We start from the raw sequence: 26,797 nt of genomic DNA, 5'->3' as shown, positions 1-26,797 counted from the left end.
GATAAAACTTTGTGTGCTTGTTCCAGGTGGATAAACAAACATAATGTCAGAGCGAATTTCAATTCAAGACATTAGTTTATCACTGGTCACCAAATAACTTTTAAGTCGCTAGCTCCAATTTTCACATTTTTATTAATAAAATCCTTTATTTTCCCTGTAGGATGATAAAACTTACAGAGGATATGCCTTATTATAGTGCTAATAATGCCTGAAAATTTCATTAGCGTTTCTTGATTAGTGTATTTTTGGGAAATATTTTTTACGATTGGCACCCCTTCAAAGGTGAGCCTACCCGTTCAGCCTTTCCAGCCGTCTCTCTCTCTCTCTCTCTCTCTCTCTCTCTCTCTCTCTCTCTCTCTCTCTCTCTCTCTCTCTCTCTCTCTCTCTCTCTCTCTAAACTGTTCACACTTTTCTCCAGTTTAAAGTCCCAAACCCAATTCTTAGAAAATATGTATAACTCAACTAAAACCTGTTTATATAACACTTCTATGTCCAATTATACTCGGACCTTGTCTATGAGGGTCTTTCAGTTTTCCCCTCTACCTTTTATTGTAAATTCTAATTTTGATTTCATCCAATTTCGAAATTGGTGTATTAATATAAAAAATGTAGTATTAATTTTCTTTGAAAATACCCCCTATAGTAAAATTAGACTGAAAGAGTCCCGCCAATAAAAGGATAGTTTCCAAACTTCTTAGCAAAAGAACGAAAGTTTAAGCTAATAAGAGACATCTGTCCAAAGTGCTCCTGTCCTAGGTCTCTGATTAGTCCAAGCCCCCAAAATAAATGTTTTCGAAGAAATCATGATTTTCCTATCCAGACTCGAGGGAGTGAAAGTCAGGTAAAAGTTATTCATTCCTGTTATACCTATTTAACTAATTATTGATATTCTTAATTTAATCACATCGAATTAATTTGTTGCTGATCTAGGTAAATGCGATAGTTTAATTTTTAGCTGTACTTTTGTACTCGCTTCCTTGTGTATTATTCATTTCTGTCCATGGATATTTGCTTTAGGGAAATGCCCGCAAACGAGTGATTAACAGCAATAATAATGTTCAGAAATTAATCATTAGTGAGATAACCAGTTGGAAGAATATATGGTTCAACAAGTGGTTGGGAATTATTATCATAATTTGAGAAATTTCTTTTTATTTAGTAATTTTCATTTATTAAAAGCACCCGTTTTCCATTGAAGTTTCTCAAAATCATCCCATATGCGCAGATATTTGCGCAGCTCAGCCACACCTGTACAGGAGTTTACTGAACATTGAACAGGTGTGCGTGTGTGGGTGCACACGTCTTTACATATTACAAAAAGAAAAAAAAACGGTTTTGTCCGCCATATTGAAAATAGGTACTACCACAACTCGGTAAGTTAATTTTTATTATGTTGATATAGATACATTGGTATCAAAATTTACAAAATAAGTTAAGAAAAAGTCTTTTAATGTTTTTTTTTTACGTTTTGTGGCTCTTTGGCTTAGTTCAATTAACATTTTCATTTTTGGTGCTTGAAAGCTCTCAAGATTAATCAAACTTATGTACTCCTTAGTATATGTTATCGGGGAGCTATTTGCTCAAATCGTTTGTTTACATTTTGATCATGATTTCCTGAATTTTTATATTTAGTTGACATTATAGGTAAAATAGTGTACAGAGAAGAAAGGGTTTGTTTTACCATTATTTATTTTTTCCCCACCCTAAACCCTTGGTTCCCAACTGAATATGCCCCATTATCGGCTGATATATTAGGGCATATCTCGCTATTTATCTGGTGAATATATTAGGGTGTGTCTCACTAACTGTGTACTAGCCCCCTAAATAAGTGTTTTCGAAGAAATCATGAGTTTTCCGGTACTATTTTACTGTATTACAGGGCAGTGTAACCTAGGTAAAAAACTACTTTTTCTTATAGAAAAAATTACGCTCACCAGTTTTCCTATAGGAAAAACAGTAGGCATTTTTGTAGTGAATTACATGGTAATGTAACTTAGGAAAAAAACTACTGTTTCTTATAGAAAAAATTACGATCTCTTCAAAAATGACACTCGTTCCCGCCGCAAATGAATAGTTTCAGAAATATATATACATCTATATCCTACGATAATGGGGGACCCCCAGTGGGAACTCGCGGTTTTGGGTGGGGAAACGAAATATAATTGTTTTCCTATAGTAAATAACGTGAATTAAGCGAATTTGATGTTCATTTCAATCGGAAACAAACAGATCAACCAATTCGGATAACTTTGAGATGCACGGTGTCACTTCTCTTACGAACGAACGATAACATTAGCAACGTTACCAATAATACACAGTGTTACCAACGTTGACGCATGGTACACAGACTTACCAACGGCACGTTGACATTACTAAAGAATGTAATGATAGATATTTCCATATATTAAATAATTTCTCCATATAAGTTTTACTCAATATATAAAAAGTACAAAAAGGGCACAGAACCTAACAAACCCACCTAACCTAGCCTAGTAGTATGACAGGTCACAAAATAACATTTGATCTACATCGGACGTTGGCAGCACTGGTTACTGTATTTTTTCATGCCACAATCTTTGTAACGGCGCCTCCAAAGTTTATTCAGATATACTGTTTTGTATTTTCCTCCGGTTATTATAATTTCAAGAAGGTAATGTATAGAGAAGAAAAGGCTTGTTTTACGTTTATATATCGATTCCCCAGTATGTTTTCCCCACCCAAAACCGCGAGTTCCCACTAGGGGTCCCCCATTATTGGAGGATATAGATGTACAGTATATATATTTCTGAAACTATTAATTTGCGACGGGAACGAATGTCATTTTCGAAGAGAGCGTAATTTTTTCGATTAGAAACGGTAGTTTTTTTTCCTAGGTTACATTGCCATGTAATTCACTACAATGAAACCAAACAGGAACAGTATTTATTAGAAAATGTATCCCTGACTGGAACTATAATAAAACCCGGTTCCCAACTGTGTTGGTTGTGGGGTCTAACGGGAGAGTTGTTGATTTGCCCTAGAAATAATGGTCAAATTCGGAAAACTTGCATTTTTGCAGAAATTAGGTACCCCTGACTGTAGCTACAATTTTACCAGGAACCGGGGGACACAGTCTGGGAAAACGGGAAAAAACAGGATTTATGACGGAAATAAAGGTAGGAGTGTGTGTATGATCGCAGTCTTATGTATGACGACGGTCGACTAAGAATACGTCGGTATAAGGGAGGTTGCAGGGGTATTAACCCCCCCTCCCCCCGGTTAGATAAATAGGTAAGGACACTGCTTGGAGGTTAGATGGTGTCTATTTTATATGCACATGGGAGGAACTGGCCGCTGATATACAAAGAGACTTAAAGGTAAAGTCCATTGAAAATACAATATTAATCATAGGAAAAAGCTTTTTCCGTCATTATATTGGAAATATTTTTTAAGAACCCTAATTGTTTTTGCATTCGGGAATATTTTTGGGGTGTATATATGATAGGAGCCACCTGTACATATGACGACTGCCGATTAAGAATATAACAGTGTAAGAGGGATCGCAGGGGACCATTAGCCCCGTTAGGTAAGTAGGGAAGGACATGGCATGTAGGGTAGCTTAGGGGGAAAAAGTTTAGGTTAGTTGGTGTCCATTTTCTACGCACGGATGAGGAACTGTTCACTGATATACTAAGGCTCCTATTTTTTAAGGATTCTAAAGATTTTTGGGTAAATCTTTAGAAAGAGGAACCAGCCAAAAATGTCATGAATATATGTTTTTCTAGGTGATTTTGATGTGTTTTGCACGAATATCACCTTCATTTTCCTCGGAAATGAACGATTTTAGACTTTATAAAAAACCTAACCTAGGGCCCTGTACCCCTACCTAGGGGGGGGGGGGGGGCTGCGACCCCCCTTAAGTAAGGCCACAGTGATTTTCGGGGCACTACCGAACCTAAGACAGTAAAATAACACCAAATTCTAGTTACAACTTAAACCTAAGTTTATATTTACCTTAAAAAGAAGGCCCTGGTTGGTCGATATCGCTGTCCGAAGATGAATTATCGGTTTCGGTCCGTGGTCTTTGTCGGTCACTATGGGGTACATATAATTTCCCAGCTTCAATAAAAAAGTTGTGATGCAACTGACCCTGTTCTTTATTGAAATTGTCTATAAACAAATATCTCGCTAAATATTGTTCGAGATGTTGTTTTCGGTTACCAGGGCGTCTTGACCACTCTTTCATATCACGCCAAAGGCGTTCAATGTTTTGCGTGTGCACACTACTATCGTCTCTGTCGACAAATTGTTCGCTGTGATTGATCCCTTTGTGCGTATATCCTTCTTCAGCAAGTGTGCGATACGCTGCCCACCCATCACTGATCACAACAGAACCAGGTAAAATAAATTGTTTAATAAGTGGAATAAGCATCCCTGCACTTCTGTCTTGACCTTCTTTGTTAAGAGGAATAACTAATTTTTTCTTAGAGATTCGCTCTATTCCCCCAAACAACCACACTTGGGTAAATTGTCGACCACGATTGTATTTGCGATGTACGAAGAGCGTTTCGTCGATTTCCACAATGACGTCACGACCACCAATTTGCGGTTGGTTGGAAAACCATTGTTCTGTGACTTCGGAACAAAACGATCGCCAAACTACGCTTGTTCTACTTGACCACTTTAGGCACCGTATACAGTAATAGTGGATGATCAAAAGATTTTAACCAATGGTTTACAAACAAAGCAACTGCCCAGGGTTTCACATGAACACTGTCTAAAAATGTCTCCTTAAAAAGGCTAATCTAATACGCACACCTTCTACTTCCCTTCTGCTTATTAAGCTTCCTTCGACGGCCACAATAATATTTATGCCTTGTTTCACTATATGTGCAAGTTATATCACAATGAGGACAAATTACTGCTGTAGGTAAAACACCATGGGCCTGCAAAAATTTGATGAATTCTGAATCTTGCGAGTGATATCGTCTTATAAATTCAAAATAGTCTATATCACAACCACGACAAGTTATCTGAACGACGGCCATGCTTAGTACTGCCTGAAGTGCCACAGTGGTAGGAATATTTAAATGTAATTGGCTTTCGTTTGTTTAAAATGAGCCAATTATTTCAAAGTATCTAGTCACGTGGGGCAATCAAACAAAGTATACAGGTGGAACAAAAAGAGGGGGCGGAGCTATGAAGTCATTTTTTGGCGGGAGTCAGAGGGTGAACATCTCTCTTTAATAGCCACTCGCTTTAGTAAAAAAACAGTCCTAATTTTTTGTAAACGTAACAAAAAGCGATTACTTATGTTCTATTCATCTCCGGGCATAACTAATGGTATGTTCCTAACCAGAAAAGTGCGATTTATGCGTTTCTGAAGTATTTATAGGTCGCTAAGCTGGTTCCTCTTTCTAAAATAATATCGATTTTTGCTCCTCCGTGGCTCGCTTCGCTCAATAAAAAAACATCGCTGCACCTATGTTCGGGCAAGCGGTACATATTGAGCTGCGCTCACCAGCACCATGGGTCATTATTTCGGGAAAATTTTTTAAGATTTCTAATAGTTTTGCGCCGCCGTGGCTCGCTTCTTGCGCAAAAAAAAAAAGACAAAAAAAATTACAGCTCATGTTCTGGCAAGCGGTACATATGAGCTGGATTCACCAAACCCGTAAGCCATTATTTCGTGGATATTTTTAAGAATTCTAATTGATTTTGATGTGCCGTGGCTTGCTTCGCTCATAAAGATAAAAAAACATTGCTGGTTCTATGTACTGGCAAGCCGTAGCCTACTTATGGAGCTGTGCTTGCCAACCCCGTGTATCATTGTTTTGGGGATATTTTTTAAAAGTTCTAATGGTTTTTTTTTCCCATGTCACAGATCGTAAACCCCCCAAAAATGCTTTACTACATATGGTAGAATTATAGTTCCATTCAAGTGGGAATAACTACAGCCTGCTTTTCCAACTAGGGTTATAGCTTAGGAAGTAATAATAATACACTTTGGTACAGGATGATCCATAAGAGCACAACCAAACAGTATGACATGCTCAAGGGGACTGAGGGTCCCCATTTAAGATGGGTAGTGGTTAGATTGACATAAAGGAGGGAAATATGCCGAAATATGGTAAGTTTGCTTATTTTAGGCTGTGATTAGTTAACTGGAAAAGTAAGAGTTAAACAGTATGGCATCTTTCAAGTAAACTTATCCAAATCAGGTATTTGTTGTATGAAAACTAAACATTATGCAGTAATCAGGCAAAAACAATGACAAATTAATAAAACAGGATGAGTTAATCCGTTCGAACTTAAGAAATTGGGAAACTTAATATATATGTATAAAGGGGTAGAATAAGCGAAGACATAAATATGACAAATTTGAAAGTAATTTGTATTTTTTTCTAATGATACAAACCTATAACTATTTATAGGGATTATCTTTCAGCAAAGCTGGAAGACTAGCTATGAAGTCTTTTAAGCAAGATTATGAGTTGCAATACCTTAATTGCATTAGATGCTTGACATTGAGCTAATTGAAGGTTTTATTGGTCAAACTTTGGACTCTGAAGATTGCTATTGAAGTAGATGTGGTGTTGGTGAAGCGATGTGCAAGGTTCAAGTCAAAAGTCAGTTGAATTAGGTCAGCTTAAGAGTGTTCTGAAGGGTAACTTGACCCTAGAATTATTTGAACATTGAGGACTCCAATAGGTTAGAAAAATTGAAAGCTGTGTTCATTATGCTGGTAGTATTAATGACCAGTTAGCTGCTGTAGGTAGGCAAGTGAATGATAAAAGTAAGCCTTCGGGCAATAATCAGGCTGCGGTCAATGAAGTGTAGTATTTTCAATGATCAAACTACTGATAAATTTGAATTTAAGAATTTTATTCTTCAGTTCAATAATTGTACGGTATTTATGTTTGCGGTCAATTAAATGATTCTGGCAAGGTTCTTATTTATGGAGCTTTGTTAGGTATGCTTTTTGGCTAATATCTCGGGTTTCTATTTCTGATGAGAAGTAGCGTATGTCTTCGATATATTATAGAAGACTTTTAAATTGCTGTTATGTCATACACCAAAGTATGACTCTGTATGGAAGTAAGAAGTTACATAAATGAATTTCATATAATGGTTCATGAGCTGAAATTGTAATAGTATCAGGCATTGTTCATAACTTGTCAAGAATGTTTTTATGATCGCATGCCTTTGCAGTCATTAACCATAGTTATTGGCGGGTGCCTAGTTTTTGACTAAAATAGTTGAACTGTAAGGCAGCAATTTTCACAGCTATTAGCAGTGGGCCTTTTTTTTTTTTTTTTTTTTTTTTTTTTTTGTTAAAAAGCAAGACAGCAGCTGACCTTTTACTTGCTCTCTACAGCATGCAGGGCATATGGTGGTTGTTTTCTTGCACCCCTATCACAGGGGATGGATGGTGAGGAGTGAGTGAATAGGGCTTGGGAGGAACCTGTTAGGGGGAGAAAAAAAGAGGAAGGCAGATAATTAGATGGCAAGATAAGGTGAAGGATGATATGGAGAGAAGAAGTATGTTGAGTGAAAAGAAACTTTCCCGGGTCACGTGTTAATGACTTGGTAAATTCCTTGTTCGTTTTTTGGCGATGTTTCCAAAACTTGCTATGGATTTGCTGTTTATAGTGTTGGTAAATGTCAATTGTTGTTAGCAAAATCTAAGGTTGCAACTTAAAAAACGTTGCTAACTCTGAAACTTAATGCGGTTTATTGAGCCTTAAAATATCTGGCTTGTAATTCTTGATTTGTACAAATTTATCGATTTAAATCAAATTATCTGTGCAGTGTATTCAGGTTGTTTTATGATGTTTGCATACTGCTGTCATAGCAACAAAGCTCGTAATCCCATAAAGGATATTTCTCTGTTCAAAAGAAAACCATGAAAATTATGGGTTAACGGTACATTTCAAATACAGTTTGTCAGAAGTGGTGATAATCCTTGTGATCTCCTAACCTAAAGATTAAGTTTCCTTGGATTTCAAAAACTGGAATTCTGGCTTCATATCTTCATACCGCATAATTTGCACCATGCATTAATTTTACTGCATGGTGCAAATTACGGGGTATGAAGTTGAATCCTAATAAATCTCAAAGTATGATTGTAAGTAGGTCAAGGACGGTGGCTCCTCAACATCCGGATCTCTGTATTGATAATGTTTCTTTAAATTTGTATGACTCTTAAAATTTTAGGTGGGATTCTCGACAGCAAATTTACTTTTGAGAAACACATTAGATCTGTGTCTTCTTCAATTGCACAAAAAATTGGCTTATTGAGAAAGTCTTTTAAGATTTTCGGTGATCAATCTATTCTGAAGAAGTGTTTTAATTCTTTCATTCTACCTTGTTTTGAGTATTGTTCTCCTGTCTGGTGTTCAGCTGCTGATTCTCATCTTAATTTGTTGGACAGAAACTTACGGTCTATTGAATTTCTTATTCCTGATTTAGATATTAATCTCTGGCACTGTCGTTCAATTAGTTCATTATGCATGTTGCATAAGATTTTTCATAACTCAGACCATCCTTTACATTCAGATCTCCATGGACAATTCTATCCTGTTCGTAATACTAGGCAGGCAGTTAATTCTAATAGCCAGGCCTTCTCCATCATGAGGCTCAATACTACACAGTATTCTAGAAGTTTTATTCCAGCTGTTACCAAGTTGTGGAATGATCTTCCTAATCGGGTAGTTGAATTAGTAGAAGTTCAAAGTTGGAGCAAATGTTTTCATGTTGACCAGGCTGACATGAGTCTTTTTATTGTTTATATATGACATTTCTATTTTTGACGTTGTTAATAGTTTATATAGGTCATATCTGTTTTGACGCTGTTACTGTTTTTAGAATGATATATTGTTGATTTATTCTCATCATTTATTTATTTCCTTTCCTCACTGGGCTATTTTTCCCTGTTGAAGCCCTTGGGCTTATAGCATCTTGCTTTTCCAACTAGGGTTGTAGCTTGGTTAGTAATAATAATAATAGTAGAACCTTGAGAGAATGACTGATAGTTCCAGATATTCTGCCACCTAAACTTTTTTGTATTGTTGGATTTGCTTTCAAAGCATGCTTCAAAATCAGAAAAAAGGATGAAACCCCATTTTTTGCCTGGGAAACTTTTTGTTAAAGGAAATGCAGGAAAATACAAATATTTAATAAATCCCTCTATCCACCAAAATGAGAGCCTTCATAAGGGTACGACCTGGCTAACCCAATTGGCAGGCTTCTGTTAAACCGAGACTTGAGTCCTTTTTTATTCTATCGCCTCAGGAACTAACTAGGGAGAAAAACGAGGCGTGAATCGGCTACAAATGCTGAGGATTGTCATTCTTCGAATATTTATAAATCAGGGGAGAATAACTGTGGACTTTTTCGCCCCATTTCCTTTTAAAAGAGGCAGTTTTTTCTATGGGGTTACTGCTAATCATGTTAACTATGACTCGCCAATGAAAAGTTTGGCTTGATTTCACCATGCTTCATAGCTGGGCAATCATACCTCATGCACGTGGAGCAAGAGGATTCCTGCTCGCATCATCTCCTCACAACACTCGACTGGTCAAAGACTTGCAGGGCGGTTGAGATGGGAACTTTGGTAAATGACTCGGGTTTGTAAAGCTAGGAAAAATACAAATTGTATTGGACATTTTTTGTTATATTTTTTTATGAAATACGTTATTCTCACATGGATACAAAATTATTACTAATTTTTTAAAAACAGTATTGTTTTTTTTTTTTTTTTTTTTTTAGAATATTTTTCTTGCCATCTAAGATAACCCTATACTTTTTAATAAGGAAAAATCCATTCTAATCAGTAATTTTAATAAAGATTAATATACAAAAGGGTACTATTTTATCTCCTGTGCTACCATACTTTCTCATAGTAATCTGATTAAACTACCCTTTGATATTTTGTAGTTAATTTTTAAAAAAATGGCCATATCAAACAATTATATGAATCGGTCTTGTAATGTTACTGTTTGTTCCGACACAATATACTCAGCGAGAACCACTTTCTCTAGGAGGGTCCTTGACCTCTCAATCTCGACCAAGATTTTCCCGCGCTACCCCCCTATCTCGCTCCATATAGTTTTTACCCCCGCCGCCAGGATAAGCCCTGCGGCCCGGATTAAGGCAGGTCACTGCTTTCCCGGGTCAGGATGCTCATTAAGTTCTTGGTCGTGAGATGTGAAACATCTCACCCTCTCGCTTAACTCTCGATCCTTTGGCGCGTTGTGATCCCACGTGTTTCCAGTGTGGGGACTTGTGTTTTTTCTGCGATAGTGCGTTTTCGCAAAGTGTTCTCAGTACGTTCCCCTTGCGTATATCCAGTGTTCCTGTAACTCGTTAGTGTTGGCTCTTCTTGTGCGTACGATGGAGCATGTGCGTCGTTGCCCTGGTCCTAGAGCAGGAAAGTCGTGTGGGGCTTTCCTCTCTAAGCCAGAAGTGGACCCTCATTCCCTTTGTTCCACGTGCAGGGGTAAAGTTTGTTCCTCCTCGGACACGTGTCCCGAGTGCGTGAGTTGGGACGGCATTCAGTGGGTACGGTATAGTACCAAGAAAAAGAAGTCGTCGAAGCGTTCCCCCAAGAAAGTGAGTGGCGTGTCCTCTTTACAGTCGGTCAGTGACCGGTCCGACGAAGCCTCGGCCTCTCCGTCTCCTTCGCAGAGGAGTGGGCAACAAGCCCCCAGTGTTATTGTTAGCCATAGTGTTCTCCCCGGTGAACCCAGTGTGAGGAAGGAACCAAGGGCTGACCCCTCTGGAGAGAACGGAAGGGCCGCTAGTGCTTCGGGGGAATCGGGCCACGTGGCAGGGGATCACGCTTCCTCAGAAGACCCAGTGTGGGGCAGTGTGGCGATTTCAGACTCCCCCCTGCCCTCGTGGGCCGGTGCGTCGGGTTCTCCCCCTCCAGAGGACAACCACGCTAGAGTTTGCCGCCCGAGTAGCGATGCCTTCGGGTGGAAATTGCCGAAGACTCCGGGGAGGTCACCGCTAAGGATGGACGTGTCCCTGGGTCCCTGGCCTCCTAGCAGGGACAGAGTAGACTTGGTGCCCTCGATCTCTACAGCAGTTCCCGAGGACTTCCTCCAACATCCTGTCTCGGACGATCGACGGCGAAGAGCCTCCCCCGCGCATCACTCGAGCAGTCGTTACGTGAGGAACGTGGCGCCCTCGGACTCTTCGGAAGCAGATTCATCCTCCGGAGGAGAACGCAGGGAGAAACGGCACCGGAAGAGAGAGCGGACCGATAGTGATCGTTCCCGCTCCAGGTCGAGGTCGCGGCACAACAGGAAGCGCCCACGCTCTCACTCCCGTAAGTACAAGAGGGAGGTCTCTCCCGGCGGCGAATGGGTCTACGTCCCCTCAGGAGAGTCCAGAAAGCACCGCTCTCCAGACTCTCGGTCCAGTGAACGAGCCTCTAGGTTGTCACTGCCTACACACAGCCTAGAACTGCTCGACCTGCCACGCAGGAAGGACCTCGCTCTTAGGCACAAGTCCTCGAGGCCTCCGGTTCACCCCGCCCAGCGGGGGGAAGCGCGCTTCCGAGAAGGCAGCCCGTCGAGCAGGAAGGACCGGTTCCCGGGGTCGGGTCATCCCACCGGGACCGTGTCCTCCTCTTCCAGAGCCTTGGGGCAGTCGAAAGTCCTCCCGGAGTCGGTGGCCCCCGCCCTACGGCGAGACCCACCCGCGTACGGGGCGCCCTACGGTTACGGGCCGTCCGCCCTGGAACCGATAGGAGAACGCCCGGTCTACCGCCCAAGCACGGCGCCCCTACGCCAAGCCGAGGCCTCGGCCGACGGAGGCGAGGCTTCCCCGTCGGAGGACTCCGCCTACAGAAGGGTGGTAGGTCTCATCAGAAGGCTCCATGGAATTCCGGAACCCTCGGCGCCTAAGGTGAATGCCTGGAGGTCGAGCCTCCTGAGATATACTCACCGTGACGTCCTACCGAAGTCCTCCCTGGCCCTGCCTCTCGCCCCAGACCTAGTACTGGGACAAGAATATATCGACAACTTGGTGGCCAGCAGTGCTGAGGCCCCCAAGTCCCAGAGTGCCTCCAAACTCCTCCAGGGTCTCAAACTACAGGGCAAAGTTTATATCCCGGAAGGACGGCGCCCAGGTCCCTGTAGGGTGGACCCAGCCTTGGACATCCTGGGACAGGGCGGCTCGGACGAAAGGGCCTATTCAGCCCGTGTCCTTCTCACCCTCTGAAGCCGGCATGATGGAGGAGATGTCAAGAGATATGGTTAACGTCTCCTCATGGCTGGACTGGTGGGCCTCCACGTTGGTTAACGTACAGGCCTCCACAGACCCCGACGATCCTGAGCAACAAGGTCTCCTGTCGGACCTTCTCACCTCCGGGGGGAAAGCCCTCAAGTTTATGGCTTATCAAGCACTCTCCTTGACGGCCAACTGGGTCCTTCGAAAGCGGGACACAGTGCTTTCTAAGTTGACAAGAAAAATCCCGGACAGAGAGGCTCGAGTGGTTCGTAGCCTACCCCTAGGAGGTGAGTCGCTGTTTCCGTTGAAGGAACTAGAAGTGCTGATGGAGAAGGTGTCCAAGAGGAGAGAGACCAACGTCCCCAAACAAACATCCTCCGGGAGGCCTCCTTACAGGAGGTCAGTCTCGGATAGTGCCGTGACTCCTCAGGCCACCCCCAGCTCTTCGAGGAGGGACGCCCCCGCCTCCTCCTGGACAACAACTCCACAGCCCTCCCGCAGGGGAGCTCCAGCTTCTGCCAGCTCCTTCAGGTCAGGTTACTCCGCCTCGAAGAGAGGGAGATCAGGCCGCCCCTCTAGGAGAAGGTAGAGGGAGAGGCCCCCTACTCCCGCCCAAGCCTCGGGTTGGGGGATGCCTCAGACCATATTGGCAAGCATGGAAAACGCATGGGGCGGATGCTTGGACGGTGTCCGTCCTGAAAGAAGGCTACAGGATCCCCTTCATAGCGGATCCACCCCCTCTTATTCCAGCCACCCAGACAGAATGGTTGGCTCCCAGGGACTCGTTGAAAAGGGCTACCCTGCAAAAAGAAGTTTCCTCCATGTTGGAGAAGGGAGCCATGGAAGAAGTCCTTCTCCCAGGGCCAGGCTTCTACAGCCGCCTGTTCCTGGTGGAGAAAGCAACGGGGGGGGGGGGGGGGGGGTGGAGACCGGTGATAGACCTGTCAGCCCTCAACAAGTTCGTCAAGAAGACGAACTTCAAGATGGACACCCCAAAATCCGTCCTGATGTCCTTGAGGGAGAAAGATTTTATGACGACGGTCGACCTCAAGGACGCGTACTTCCAGATTCCGGTCCACCCGTCGAGTCGGAAGTTCCTCCGGGTAAAATGGGGTTCCCAGATCCTGCAGTTCAGGACCCTCTGCTTCGGCCTGTCGACGGCCCCTCAAGTGTTCACGAGGGTCTTCGCGACGGTCTCAGTATGGGCTCACGAACGAGGTATCCGCCTCATCAGATACCTGGACGACTGGTTGCTCCTTTCCAGCTCAAAGGCCCTCTTGGAAGAGCAAGGGAAGGACCTCCTCCAGTTCTGCAGGAGTCTGGGAATCATTATCAACCTGGAGAAATCGAACCTAACTCCATCCAACAGAATGGGGTACTTGGGGATGACGTTGGACACCGTGCAGGGGAAGGCCTTCCCCTCGGAAGACAGGATACAGAACCTCATCAATATCATTCAGCCGTTCCTGTCGGAGCTTCCCAGGAAGGCGAAAGACTGGCAGAGGCTGATAGGTCACCTGGTCTCATTAGAGAAACTGGTTCCTCAAGGGAAGATACGGCTCAGACCCGTACAATGGAACCTCAAGGCTCTATGGTCCCAGACAGGCTCTCAGAAAACGTTGATTCCGGTCCTTCCGGACACGAGAGCAGCCTTAAAATGGTGGCGATGCCAGTCGAACTCCCTCAAGGGGATGCCCCTCGGGTCCTGTCCCCCCGAGTTTCTCCTGTTCACAGACGCCTCCAGCCTAGGGTGGGGAGCCCACCTGCGGGAGGAAACAGCAAGCGGGACCTGGTCGGAGACCGAAAAGCAGCTCCACATCAACGTCCTGGAGCTAAAAGCAGTACAGAAGGCATGTCTGCACTTTGCAAGTCGGTTGAAGGGAAACACCGTGGCCCTAATGTGCGACAACGCCACGGTGGTAGCCTACATAAAGAAACAAGGTGGCATGAAGTCGAAGGAACTGTGCGACCTCACCATAGACATCCTGCATTGGGCGGACGAGCACCAGGTGATACTTCTAGCAAGGTTTATCCCCGGGAAAAGAAACGTGCTAGCCGACGACCTCAGCAGGATGGGTCAGATAGTAGGGACGGAGTGGTCCCTACACCCAGAAGTGGCCAGACTCATCCTTCAACGCTGGGGCTCCCCGGTGATGGACCTCTTCGCAACGAAGCTCAACGCCAAGTTACCGGTTTATTGCTCCCTGGTACCAGACGAAGGAGCAGCCCTAGAAGACGCCTTCCAGCACAAGTGGGACAACCTGGACGTATATGCCTTTCCCCCCTTCACGCTGTTAAGGCAGGTGCTCAACAGAGTAAGAACCTCCCAAAACCTAAAGATGACTTTGGTAGCGCCCTGGTGGCCGGAGAGAGAGTGGTTCGCGGATCTAAAAGACCTGGCAAGCCATCCGCCGTGGCCTCTGCCCCCCAGGTCAGATCTGCTGAGTCAACCTCACTTCCTCAAGTTCCAAAACAACCCTCTCTCTCTTCGCCTTCACGCCTGGAGACTATCGAGCGGCTCCTGAAGAAGGAGGGGTACTCCTCCTCCACAGCTAAGAGGATGTCCCTATACCTAAGAAAATCCTCTACCGTGGTCTACCAGGCGAAGTGGGCCGCCTTTACGAAGTGGTGCGCGGCAAAACACATAAGACCTCTTAAAGCCTCGGTCCCTGACATAGCTGACTTTCTCGTGTACCTTAGGGATAAAATAGGGATGTCAATCCCAGCTATTAAAGGAGTACGAGCAGCCTTAGGCCAAGTCTTTCTCCTGAAAGGCATCAACCTGGGGTCCTCGAGACACATAGCGATGCTGATTAGAAGTTTCTAGCAATCCTGTCCTCCTCAAACCAGGAGAGTGCCCAGATGGGACCTGGCCAAGGTCCTGAAAATGCTGTGTCGTCCTCCCTTTGAACCCCTCAAAGATATCGGGGACAAAGATCTCACCCTCAAGACAGTCTTCTTGCTAGCCTTGGCTTCAGCTAAGAGAGTAGGTGAGATCCACGGTCTCTCCTACGACGTGGCACACTCCAAAGGGTGGAGGGAGGTATCCTTCAAGTTCGTACCCTCCTTTGTAGCAAAGACTCAGAACCCAGCAGTCTGGGACCCGAGGTTTGAAGGTTTCTCAATTCCGGCCATCCCCAAGACAGGCAATACGGAAGACCTGAAGTTATGCCCAGTCAGGACGCTCAGGAAGTACCTGGAAAGGACGGCTCATCTCCGCCCAGGTGCCAAGAATCTCTTCGTCTCTTCAGGTGATAATAAGAAGCAAGTCTCCAAGAACACTATTTCCTTCTGGCTGAGACAAGTCATCACTAGGACTTATGAAGAGGACAAGGTGGCAGTACAGTGAACCCTCGCTACTTCGCGGTTCGACAATCGCGGATTCACCACTTCGCGGGGTTTTCCCATAACCCATATATATATACATATCGCGGATTTTCCGGAAAATTCGAAAATACCGCGAAATCTGAAGACAACCAAATACGATATTTTGTTACCTGTAATTCCATTAATACTGTAATTAGTAATATCTGCTCTTACTGATTGTTCATTGCATTACATATGATATATAATTCAGCACAGAAAGAAATAAAACACGAAAAGAGAATGTGATCATACGATAATTCAGTACGTAGTAAAATTAAATCGAACATGAAACGCAAATCAGATGCAGTCATACCATATTAGAATGGTGTGTACTGTAATGGATGTGCTTCTTTTCCATGAATCTTTTGTATGTATACGTACGTAGTACAGTACTGCATCCAATAATATTCTTTGTTGCAAAAATCACATTTCGAATACTGTAAGCGTACGAGAGAGAGAGAAAGAGAGAGAGAGAGAGAGAGAGAGAGAGAGAGAGGCGTAAAATAGCTTACGTAAATTTTTATTATTATTGTTATTATTATTATTACAGTGAACCCTCGCTACTTCGCGGTTCGACAATCGCGGATTCACCACTTCGCGGGGTTTTCCCATAACCCATATATATATACATATCGCGGATTTTCCGGAAAATTCGAAAATACCGCGAAATCTGAAGACAACCAAATACGATATTTTGTTACCTGTAATTCCATTAATACTGTAATTAGTAATATCTGCTCTTACTGATTGTTTATTGCATTACATATGATATATAATTCAGCACAGAAAGAAATAAAACACGAAAAGAGAATGTGATCATACGATAATTCAGTACGTAGTAAAATTAAATCGAACATGAAACGCAAATCAGATGCAGTCATACCATATTAGAATGGTGTGTACTGTAATGGATGTGCTTCTTTTCCATGAATCTTTTGTATGTATACGTACGTAGTACAGTACTGCATCCAATAATATTCTTTGTTGCAAAAATCACATTTCGAATACTGTAAGCGTACGAGAGAGAGAGAGAGAGAGAGAGAGAGAGAGAGAGAGAGAGAGAGGCGTAAAATAGCGTACGTAAATTTTTATTATTATTATTATTGTTGTTGTTGTTAATAAAATTATTATTGTTATTATTATTAATCATTATTATTATTATTATTACTGTACAGTATTATTATCATTATTTATTATTATTACGGTATTGTACTTAATCTACGTACGTTCAGTATGCGCGGGGGCATCTTCTATGAGTAACCAACGCGCCATAGTACTAAGACGGGTTGTGATTGGTTCAAGCGCTGATAGATGACGAATCAAAACTCAAGTTTTGTTATCTAGCCTGTGATTGGTGTTTTGCCCGCATCTTCTACCCGCAGCATCAAAGTTCTCGCGGGGCTGCATCGTTCACTTTCTCTTTCCGCGTATTGCTGAGTAGACGTTCTTAACTTTGTGAAGTTTAATCTGTGCTGTGTGCGACTGTTTTAAGTTGAACTTTTTGTTGAACTTTCTGTTACAATGCCTCCCAAGCGTTCTGCTTCTAGTAAGGCTGGTAGTGAGCCTAAACGCCACCGAAGGATGATGACGATAGCTGAGAAGGTTACGCTTCTCGACATGTTAAAAGATGGTAGAAGTTACGCGGCCGCCGGCCGCCATTTTGGCATCAACGAATCCACCGTTCGCTACATCAAGAAGGACGAGGCGAACATTAGAAAGACTGCTGCAATCACCTTTAGCAGATCAGCGAAGCGAGTCGTTACAACGCGTAATAAAACGATCGTACGCATGGAAGGTGCTTTAGCTGTGTGGATTGCCGACTGCCGGAAGAAGAACATAGCGTTGGATACGAACACCATCCAAACAAAGGCTTTGAGCTTATATGAGAATTTTGCTGCAAAGGAACCTAAAGAGGACGACGGCAACCATGCTGAAGATGATGATGATGCAGATGATCCTCTACCAGGGACATCCACTGATTCCCAGCCTCAGAAACGTTTTTCCGCAAGCAAAGGATGGTTCGCGAAGTTTCAGAAACGCTTCGCCCTGAAAAGCGTTTCCCTGCATGGGGAGTCTGCTTCCGCTGACACTGCCGCTGCTGAAACTTACGTGAACCAGACTTTCAAGAACATTATCGCTGAAGGTGGATACAAGCCGGAACAAGTCTTTAATATGGATGAAACCGGCTTGTTTTGGAAGAGAATGCCGTCGCGAACTTTCCTGTTCAAAGAGGAAGCCAAAGCCTCTGGCTTTAAGGCATTCAAGGATCGCGTTACCCTCGTGATGTGTGGCAATGCTGCTGGATTTTTGTTAAAGCCGGGGCTTATTTATAAGTCGAAAAATCCTCGCGCTTTGAAAAATAAAAATAAGAATCTCCTTCCCGTGTACTGGATGCATAATCAAAAAGCATGGATTACGAAGATGCTGACCTCCAACTGGTTCCACCAGTGTTTCATCCCGCAAGTCCATGAATATCTCTTAGAGAAGGGCTTGCCATTCAAGATCCTTCTCCTTATGGATAACGCTGGTGGACACGCAACTGACCTGTCGCGTGAGGGCGTTCAGGTTGAGTTCCTGCCACCCAACACCACGTCATTAATTCAACCAATGGACCAGGGGGTTATCAGGGCGTTCAAGGCCCTCTACACGAAGAATACCTTGGCAGACCTTGTTGCGTGTGTGGATGCTGCCCAAGATGACGAGGATGAAGACTTCAACTTGAAGGCGTACTGGCGGCAGTACACCATAGCCACGTGCCTGCAGAATATTCAAAAGGCACTTCAAGAGATGAAACCTGCAACCGTAAATGCGAGCTGGAAGAAGCTGTGGCCCGATATTGTTTACGACGACAAGGGATTTACTCCGTCGGAAATCCAACACTCTGCAATACGGAAATCTGTGCAGTTGGCTGCCATAATTGGGGGTGACGGGTTTGGCGACATGACGACTGAAGACGTCGACGAGTTGTTGGACTGCCATTCCCAGCCCCTAACTGACGCAGACCTCGAAGACCTGACGAAATCGGCAAGTGAGGAAGAGAGTGAGGGTACCCAGGAAGAGACCCAAGAAAATGTCGAAGAAACGGGCTTAACATTAGAACGGCTTGCCAAGTTCTGCAACCATATGAAGGAGGCGAAAGAAATGTTACAAGAGTGGGACGAGGATATGGTTCGCTCGATGCAATTCTGCAACAAGGTTGATGACATCACGACTCCCTACAGGATGCTCTTGGATCGAAAAAAGAAGCAGCGGCAACAACTTCCGATCACAATGTTTTTCCAGCCTCGCAAAAAAGAGCCAGTTCCTCCTGCTAGTACGCCTTCGGAAGAAATTGAAGAAGTTGAAGAGGTGTCCCAGGAAAAGACACCTCCGTCTGAAGAGACGTAAAATACTATCATTGACTGCACAGTAGAACACATCATCAGCTTCATCATCATCATTTCTACTGTGCAGCAAATTCATCGCCATCGTCATTCAAGTTTTTCTTGAACTTCTTTCGTGGTGAGTACAGTAACAATCTTTATTTTTTACTTTAACCTGTTTTATAGTTTAGTAATGTACGTACTGTATGCATTAAGTTAAAGGGAAGGTTTTAAAAGTCTACATGTTGTAACCTACCATATTTTTTTTGTTTAAAATTTACATTTACGTACGTAAAACAATCTCTCTCTCTCTCTCTCTCTCTCTCTCTCTCTCTCTCTCTCTCTCTCTCTCTCTCTCAAATTGTTTTCCTGCTTTGCTACGTACAAGTACTGTATAATTTATATTTGTAAGGTAACATATTTTGTAAATGCTTTTACTGTAAATACTGTATGTACTGTATCATTATTTATCACTATCATCATGCGCGTTAAATGCCTTGTTTGTTCTGAGCGTGGTTGTTTACTGAGCGTACACGCCGTCGTTTCAGGCGGCGTCATAAAGAAAAAGATTTCATTTGGAAGTCCTAAGAAAAATACGTAAACTAAAACATTGGTAATAAAAAAATCAACATACAGTACTGTATAATCAATATAATCGATGCAAAAACTAACCTATACGTACATATATGTGTACACTAAATGAGTTTGTTTCTTCATTATGATCAGAGATGAACGTAAACAAAACATTGGTTGCCATTTTTTATCGTGCTTTTTAGGTGTTTAGGAAACACATGATATAAAATCGCCTTTAATATTTGTGCCTGTTTTAGTTTAGGGTGCTGTAGTACATGCATTAAGTGTTCTGTACATTAAAGGGTGGTTTGTTAACAGTACTACGTACAAGGGAAGGTTTTAAAAGTCCGAATATACATGTTAAATAAATAGGTAAATATGCTGTCACTACTTCGCGGATTTTCACCTATCGCGCCCGCGTCTGGAACCTATCTACCGCGATAAACGAGGGTTCACTGTATTGTTGTTGTTGTTGTTAATAAAATTATTATTGTTATTATTATTAATCATTATTATTATTATTATTAAAGTACAGTATTATTATCATTATTTATTATTATTACGGTATTGTACTTAATCTACGTACGTTCAGTATGCGCGGGGGCATCTTCTATGAGTAACCAACGCGCCATAGTACTGTAAGACGGGTTGTGATTGGTTCAAGCGCTGATAGATGACGAATCAAAACTCAAGTTTTGTTATCTAGCCTGTGATTGGTGTTTTGCCCGCATCTTCTACCCGCAGCATCAAAGTTCTCGCGGGGCTGCATCGTTCACTTTCTCTTTCCGCGTATTGCTGAGTAGACGTTCTTAACTTTGTGAAGTTTAATCTGTGCTGTGTGCGACTGTTTTAAGTTGAACTTTTTGTTGAACTTTCTGTTACAATGCCTCCCAAGCGTTCTGCTTCTAGTAAGGCTGGTAGTGAGCCTAAACGCCACCGAAGGATGATGACGATAGCTGAGAAGGTTACGCTTCTCGACATGTTAAAAGATGGTAGAAGTTACGCGGCCGCCGGCCGCCATTTTGGCATCAACGAATCCACCGTTCGCTACATCAAGAAGGACGAGGCGAACATTAGAAAGACTGCTGCAATCACCTTTAGCAGATCAGCGAAGCGAGTCGTTACAACGCGTAATAAAACGATCGTACGCATGGAAGGTGCTTTAGCTGTGTGGATTGCCGACTGCCGGAAGAAGAACATAGCGTTGGATACGAACACCATCCAAACAAAGGCTTTGAGCTTATATGAGAATTTTGCTGCAAAGGAACCTAAAGACGACGACGGCAACCATGCTGAAGATGATGATGATGCAGATGATCCTCAACCAGGGACATCCACTGATTCCCAGCCTCAGAAACGTTTTTCCGCAAGCAAAGGATGGTTCGCGAAGTTTCAGAAACGCTTCGCCCTGAAAAGCGTTTCCCTGCATGGGGAGTCTGCTTCCGCTGACACTGCCGCTGCTGAAACTTACGTGAACCAGACTTTCAAGAACATTATCGCTGAAGGTGGATACAAGCCGGAACAAGTCTTTAATATGGATGAAACCGGCTTGTTTTGGAAGAGAATGCCGTCGCGAACTTTCCTGTTCAAAGAGGAAGCCAAAGCCTCTGGCTTTAAGGCATTCAAGGATCGCGTTACCCTCGTGATGTGTGGCAATGCTGCTGGATTTTTGTTAAAGCCGGGGCTTATTTATAAGTCGAAAAATCCTCGCGCTTTGAAAAATAAAAATAAGAATCTCCTTCCCGTGTACTGGATGCATAATCAAAAAGCATGGATTACGAAGATGCTGACCTCCAACTGGTTCCACCAGTGTTTCATCCCGCAAGTCCATGAATATCTCTTAGAGAAGGGCTTGCCATTCAAGATCCTTCTCCTTATGGATAACGCTGGTGGACACGCAACTGACCTGTCGCGTGAGGGCGTTCAGGTTGAGTTCCTGCCACCCAACACCACGTCATTAATTCAACCAATGGACCAAGGGGTTATCAGGGCGTTCAAGGCCCTCTACACGAAGAATACCTTGGCGGACCTCGTTGCGTGTGTGGATGCTGCCCAAGATGACGAGGATGAAGACTTCAACTTGAAGGCGTACTGGCGGCAGTACACCATAGCCACGTGCCTGCAGAATATTCAAAAGGCACTTCAAGAGATGAAACCTGCAACCGTAAATGCGAGCTGGAAGAAGCTGTGGCCCGATATTGTTTACGACGACAAGGGATTTACTCCGTCGGAAATCCAACACTCTGCAATACAGAAATCTGTGCAGTTGGCTGCCATAATTGGAGGTGACGGGTTTGGCGACATGACGACTGAAGACGTCGACGAGTTGTTGGACTGCCATTCCCAGCCCCTAACTGACGCAGACCTCGAAGACCTGACGAAATCGGCAAGTGAGGAAGAGAGTGAGGGTACCCAGGAAGAGACCCAAGAAAATGTCGAAGAAACGGGCTTAACATTAGAACGGCTTGCCAAGTTCTGCAACCATATGAAGGAGGCGAAAGAAATGTTACAAGAGTGGGACGAGGATATGGTTCGCTCGATGCAATTCTCAAATAAGGTCGATGACATCATGACTCCCTACAGGATGCTCTTGGATCGAAAAAAGAAGCAGCGGCAACAACTTCCGATCACAATGTTCTTCCAGCCTCGCAAAAAAGAGCCAGTTCCTCCTGCTAGTACGCCTTCGGAAGAAATTGAAGAAGTTGAAGAGGTGTCCCAGGAAAAGACACCTCCGTCTGAAGAGACGTAAAATACTATCATTGACTGCACAGTAGAACACATCATCAGCTTCATCATCATCATTTCTACTGTGCAGCAAATTCATCGCCATCGTCATTCAAGTTTTTCTTGAACTTCTTTCGTGGTGAGTACAGTAACAATCTTTATTTTTTACTTTAACCTGTTTTATAGTTTAGTAATGTACGTACTGTATGCATTAAGTTAAAGGGAAGGTTTTAAAAGTCTACATGTTGTAACCTATCATATTTTTTTGTTTAAAATTTACATTTACGTACGTAAAACAATCTCTCTCTGTCTCTCTCTCTCTCTCTCTCTCTCTCTCTCTCTCTCTCTCTCTCTCAAATTGTTTTCCTGCTTTGCTACGTACAAGTACTGTATAATTTATATTTGTAAGGTAACATATTTTGTAAATGCTTTTACTGTAAATACTGTATGTACTGTATCATTATTTATCACTATCATCATGCGCGTTAAATGCCTTGTTTGTTCTGAGCGTGGTTGTTTACTGAGCGTACACGCCGTCGTTTCAGGCGGCGTCATAAAGAAAAAGATTTCATTTGGAAGTCCTAAGAAAAATACGTAAACTAAAACATTGGTAATAAAAAAATTAACATACAGTACTGTATAATCAATATAATCGATGCAAAAACTAACCTATACGTACATATATGTGTACACTAAATGAGTTTGTTTCTTCATTATGATCAGAGATGAACGTAAACAAAACATTGGTTGCCATTTTTTATCGTGCTTTTTAGGTGTTTAGGAAACACATGATATAAAATCGCCTTTAATATTTGTGCCTGTTTTAGTTTAGGGTGCTGTAGTACATGCATTAAGTGTTCTGTACATTAAAGGGTGGTTTGTTAACAGTACTACGTACAAGGGAAGGTTTTAAAAGTCCGAATATACATGTTAAATAAATAGGTAAATATGCTGTCACTACTTCGCGGATTTTCACCTATCGCGCCCACGTCTGGAACCTATCTACCGCGATAAACGAGGGTTCACTGTACCAGGCACTCCCCGCCCCCATGACATCAGAGGCCTGAGCACTTCCTTGGCCTTTGAGAGAAACATGGCAGTGGGGCAGATCCTACAGGCCGGCACTTGGTCACACCAGTCGACCTTCACAGCCCACTATCTCAAAGGCTACTCAAGAAAGTCTTTGGATGGATTCTCCATTGGGACAGTCATCGCCGCCCTCCAAGCTGTGTAGCGGCAGGCTAGAAGACGTCCCCAACAGTGAATAGACTCGTCCCTACTTCTTCAGGAGAAGACTCAGTAGAGAAGATGTTAAGAGGTAAGTCTTAAAATATAAGCGTAAGGTTTCCGCTGTTACCCCCTATCCGCTCTCTGTACCCCCGCATTCCGTAGCCCTCCAGGCACTATGTGCCAGACCAAGTGGCAGAATGGCTCTCCCGCCTCCTAAGGTGTAAGTCTCCTAGAGAAAGTGGTTCTCGCTGAGTATATTGTGTCGGAACAAATCAAAAATTTTAAACAATTTTTATTTTTCCTAACATACTCACCGAGAACCACTTTCGGGTAATGGCCCTCCCGTCCGTCCCCGAGTGCCATTCTTCCATTGCCGGGTTGGGCTAAACGGCGAACTTAATGAGCATCCTGACCCGGGAAAGCAGTGACCTGCCTTAATCCGGGCCGCAGGGCTTATCCTGGCGGCGGGGGTAGAAACTATATGGAGCGAGATAGGGGGGGTAGCGCGGGAAAATCTTGGTCGAGATTGAGAGGTCAAGGACCCTCCTAGAGAAAGTGGTTCTCGGTGAGTATGTTAGGAAAAATAAAAATTGTTTAAAATTTTTGATATTTGGTCATTTAGTGTTAAGCTTTACTCTTTAAATTATTAAATGATGCAGAGTACAGTATGTTAAATGTCATGACTGAGATGGTCCATGGTGTGAGCATGTGTTGAGGAGGGATTGGGTGGAACTTGTGAGGAGGGAAGATCAAGAGGGAGGTAGAGAATTAGATGGAGAGATAAGGTGAAGGGTGATATGGAGAGAACAGGTTTGGTGGAAGAGGATGCCTTTGTAATGTAGGAATAACGTTGAGAAAGAAGATACAGTATGTTGGTGGTTTTATAGTGAAGAGAGGGTTGGAACTAAACTTTGTAGTCTATTTACTTGAATTGTTACTCATTATGACAGGATATTAATTTCATTTACTTAAAGAAGGCAGCTGCTTAAGTTTTATTAGACTGCTAATAAAGCATTTTTACTATTTCATAAGGAAAATTTAAACTGGTAGTTTAAGAAATGAAGGTGGTGACTTTCTTTCAACTTTTTTCTTTTATTGCAGGTAATCCTTCAGTATTCTGAATCACGATAATTTGGTGGGAGATTACGGACCTGCATAGTCCTCGATCAACGTATTGCAGACAATCCTTCAGTATTATGGATCACAATGGAGTGATGGGAGATTGCAGTCCTGCGTAGTGCACACCCCTCGATCAACCTTGACGATTCATCAAATGTCAATAATTTACCCTAGTTTTAAGTCTTGTGTCATCCAAGAGGTTAGGGTGTCGTTTATAGAAATACAGCAGTGTCACACAGTGTCTCGTATCTGTCAAGGTGTTGCTAAAAGCTTTGTATAGTATTGTTCTAGGGGCCCCTGGCTGACTTTCCTACTGTCTCGTACTCTTACATGGTGTTCCTTTTAACGTTCTTGTAAATAGACATCTAAATCAACTTCGTGAATTTGAAATAGTTTAACTCCAGTGTCAGTCCAAGGGATGTATAGAGTTCAGTTTTCTCACCTCCGATATCCGTCTTGTGTCCTTTCTAACTCTCTCTTGGCTAGACATGGCCCCTTAAGTGCATCTAAAATTTAACTGGAGTTGTTAAACAGGATGACAAGAATATGGATCTTTATGGGATCAGTTCCTTAATTTCTTTTCTTCCCCCTTTTTTTTATGTTGTGCTTTGAAATGTGTTCCTCATACATTGGAGTTTGATATATGATGTAAAAGTTGTAAAATCATTTATATACAAACCTTTTGAGTTTAATAACACAGGAGTACCTCAGTTTACGGGTTTAATTCGCTCAGGGAGTGAGGTCCTAGCCTTGCTTGTAATGTATATTAAAATAATTTTTTTCAGTAATAATTAAAAGACATTCTCTTATGCATACACAAGTCTGTAAATACATTTGTACTCTCATTTTTTAAGGGTTCAAAGGGTAATCATTGAAAAATTGATAACCCCTAGCATCAGATGTGAATAGATGAATGATTCGCAATGAAAATTAGAAATAATTGAGAAATTAAGTTGTATTTTACCTTTAAGGGGTTTACTGCTTGGGAGAATGTTCCTCCACAAGTAATTCTGGTACAATTGAATTTTTCTCTTTATTATAGTTCAATCACTAGGCAAATCACTTAATTTACTCTATGAACACATGGTTGCCTTTTTTTTTTGCCTAAAGACAATTTTGATAAGGAATCTATCCAGAGACAACTTTCTTTTAAAAAGCATAAAAATTTGCGTAAAAATCAGGTTAACTGCTTGTGTAGTGTATGGACACCGCATCGCGGATTTTATGCTGATCTCATTGTTTATTTGCTGACACACGTTATTTTTAACACACAATTGCTAATATTCAATTACTCGTAACCTGAGGTACTATTGCATTAAGTTCTTTAATTTTATTAAGAGTAAATGATGGTTGAATTTCTCCTATTTTTGAGTTGTGTGATCAAGTCTATTTCATAGATTCACTATGAATGTAAAGAAATTGCTCAATCAATGTTGTATAATTTGATATTCAAGGAATGTTGAATGTGAAAGTCAAACAACTGCTTTCTTGGTTACCTACTGAGTACATGATTTCAAACTATATTTAGAAAGGAAATACAGAAATCTGTTGTAAAATCAAACAGTAATGGTTAATAACTTGAATCAGGATTGTAATTATTTAAATTTGGTGTCATTAAATCTGTACATGGAATGTTCAAAATATGTTTATTGAATTGGGTTATATAAATATGTACAGTACAGTATATCATGAGGAAAAATCTGTTTCAAAATGTCTGTTTTTTTGAAGTTTTAAATTCATGTTCCAAAAAAGTCTTTGAAAATGAATTCTTAACCTAAATTTAACAAAATTACTAAATTCATGCTAAAAAAGATTGTCAGATTCTTAAACTAAATTGAACGAAATTACTAGAACCAATAGACTGGAGCAATTTATTATATATTTTATTTTCCACTGTATTTGGTGTCATTTATTTTACTTAACAATTATGTCAGTTTTACTTAACACTTAAGAACATTTTGTTTTTATGCCAAGTATTCATTGTTAACTTGGTTTATAGTTTTTTAGGTCTAGTTGAAGTTATAATTATAGAACTACTGTGTGTCAAAACTATGATTTATTTTTATAAACTTCCCCTGATGTTCAAATTGCTTTTTTGGGCTCAAGCCATGTCGTCCTGATGGAAGTTCCTTAAAGGCAGCTTCCTAGGGTATATTACAACTACGGCGATATTCCCAGAGAATTTACCTTAAGGTACCCAGAAT

General features: G+C 42.2%; 1 long non-coding RNA gene across 1 annotated transcript; it reads left to right on the top strand.

Annotated features, from left to right (window-relative positions):
- The first annotated feature begins 1,187 nt into the window (after nt 1–1,187).
- On the top strand, nt 1,188–24,855 carry LOC137643486 (uncharacterized). Its single transcript, XR_011044959.1, has 2 exons — nt 1,188–1,373; nt 24,576–24,855. It is a non-coding gene; the product is annotated as an uncharacterized lncRNA (long non-coding RNA).
- Nucleotides 24,856–26,797: the final 1,942 nt, after the last annotated feature.

Source organism: Palaemon carinicauda, chromosome 7 (assembly GCF_036898095.1).
Source record: "Palaemon carinicauda isolate YSFRI2023 chromosome 7, ASM3689809v2, whole genome shotgun sequence".
In the NCBI taxonomy this organism is placed as follows: Eukaryota; Metazoa; Arthropoda; class Malacostraca; order Decapoda; family Palaemonidae; genus Palaemon; species Palaemon carinicauda.
Note: the sequence above shows the minus strand (reverse complement) of the source record. Positions and strands in the feature narration are given on the sequence as shown.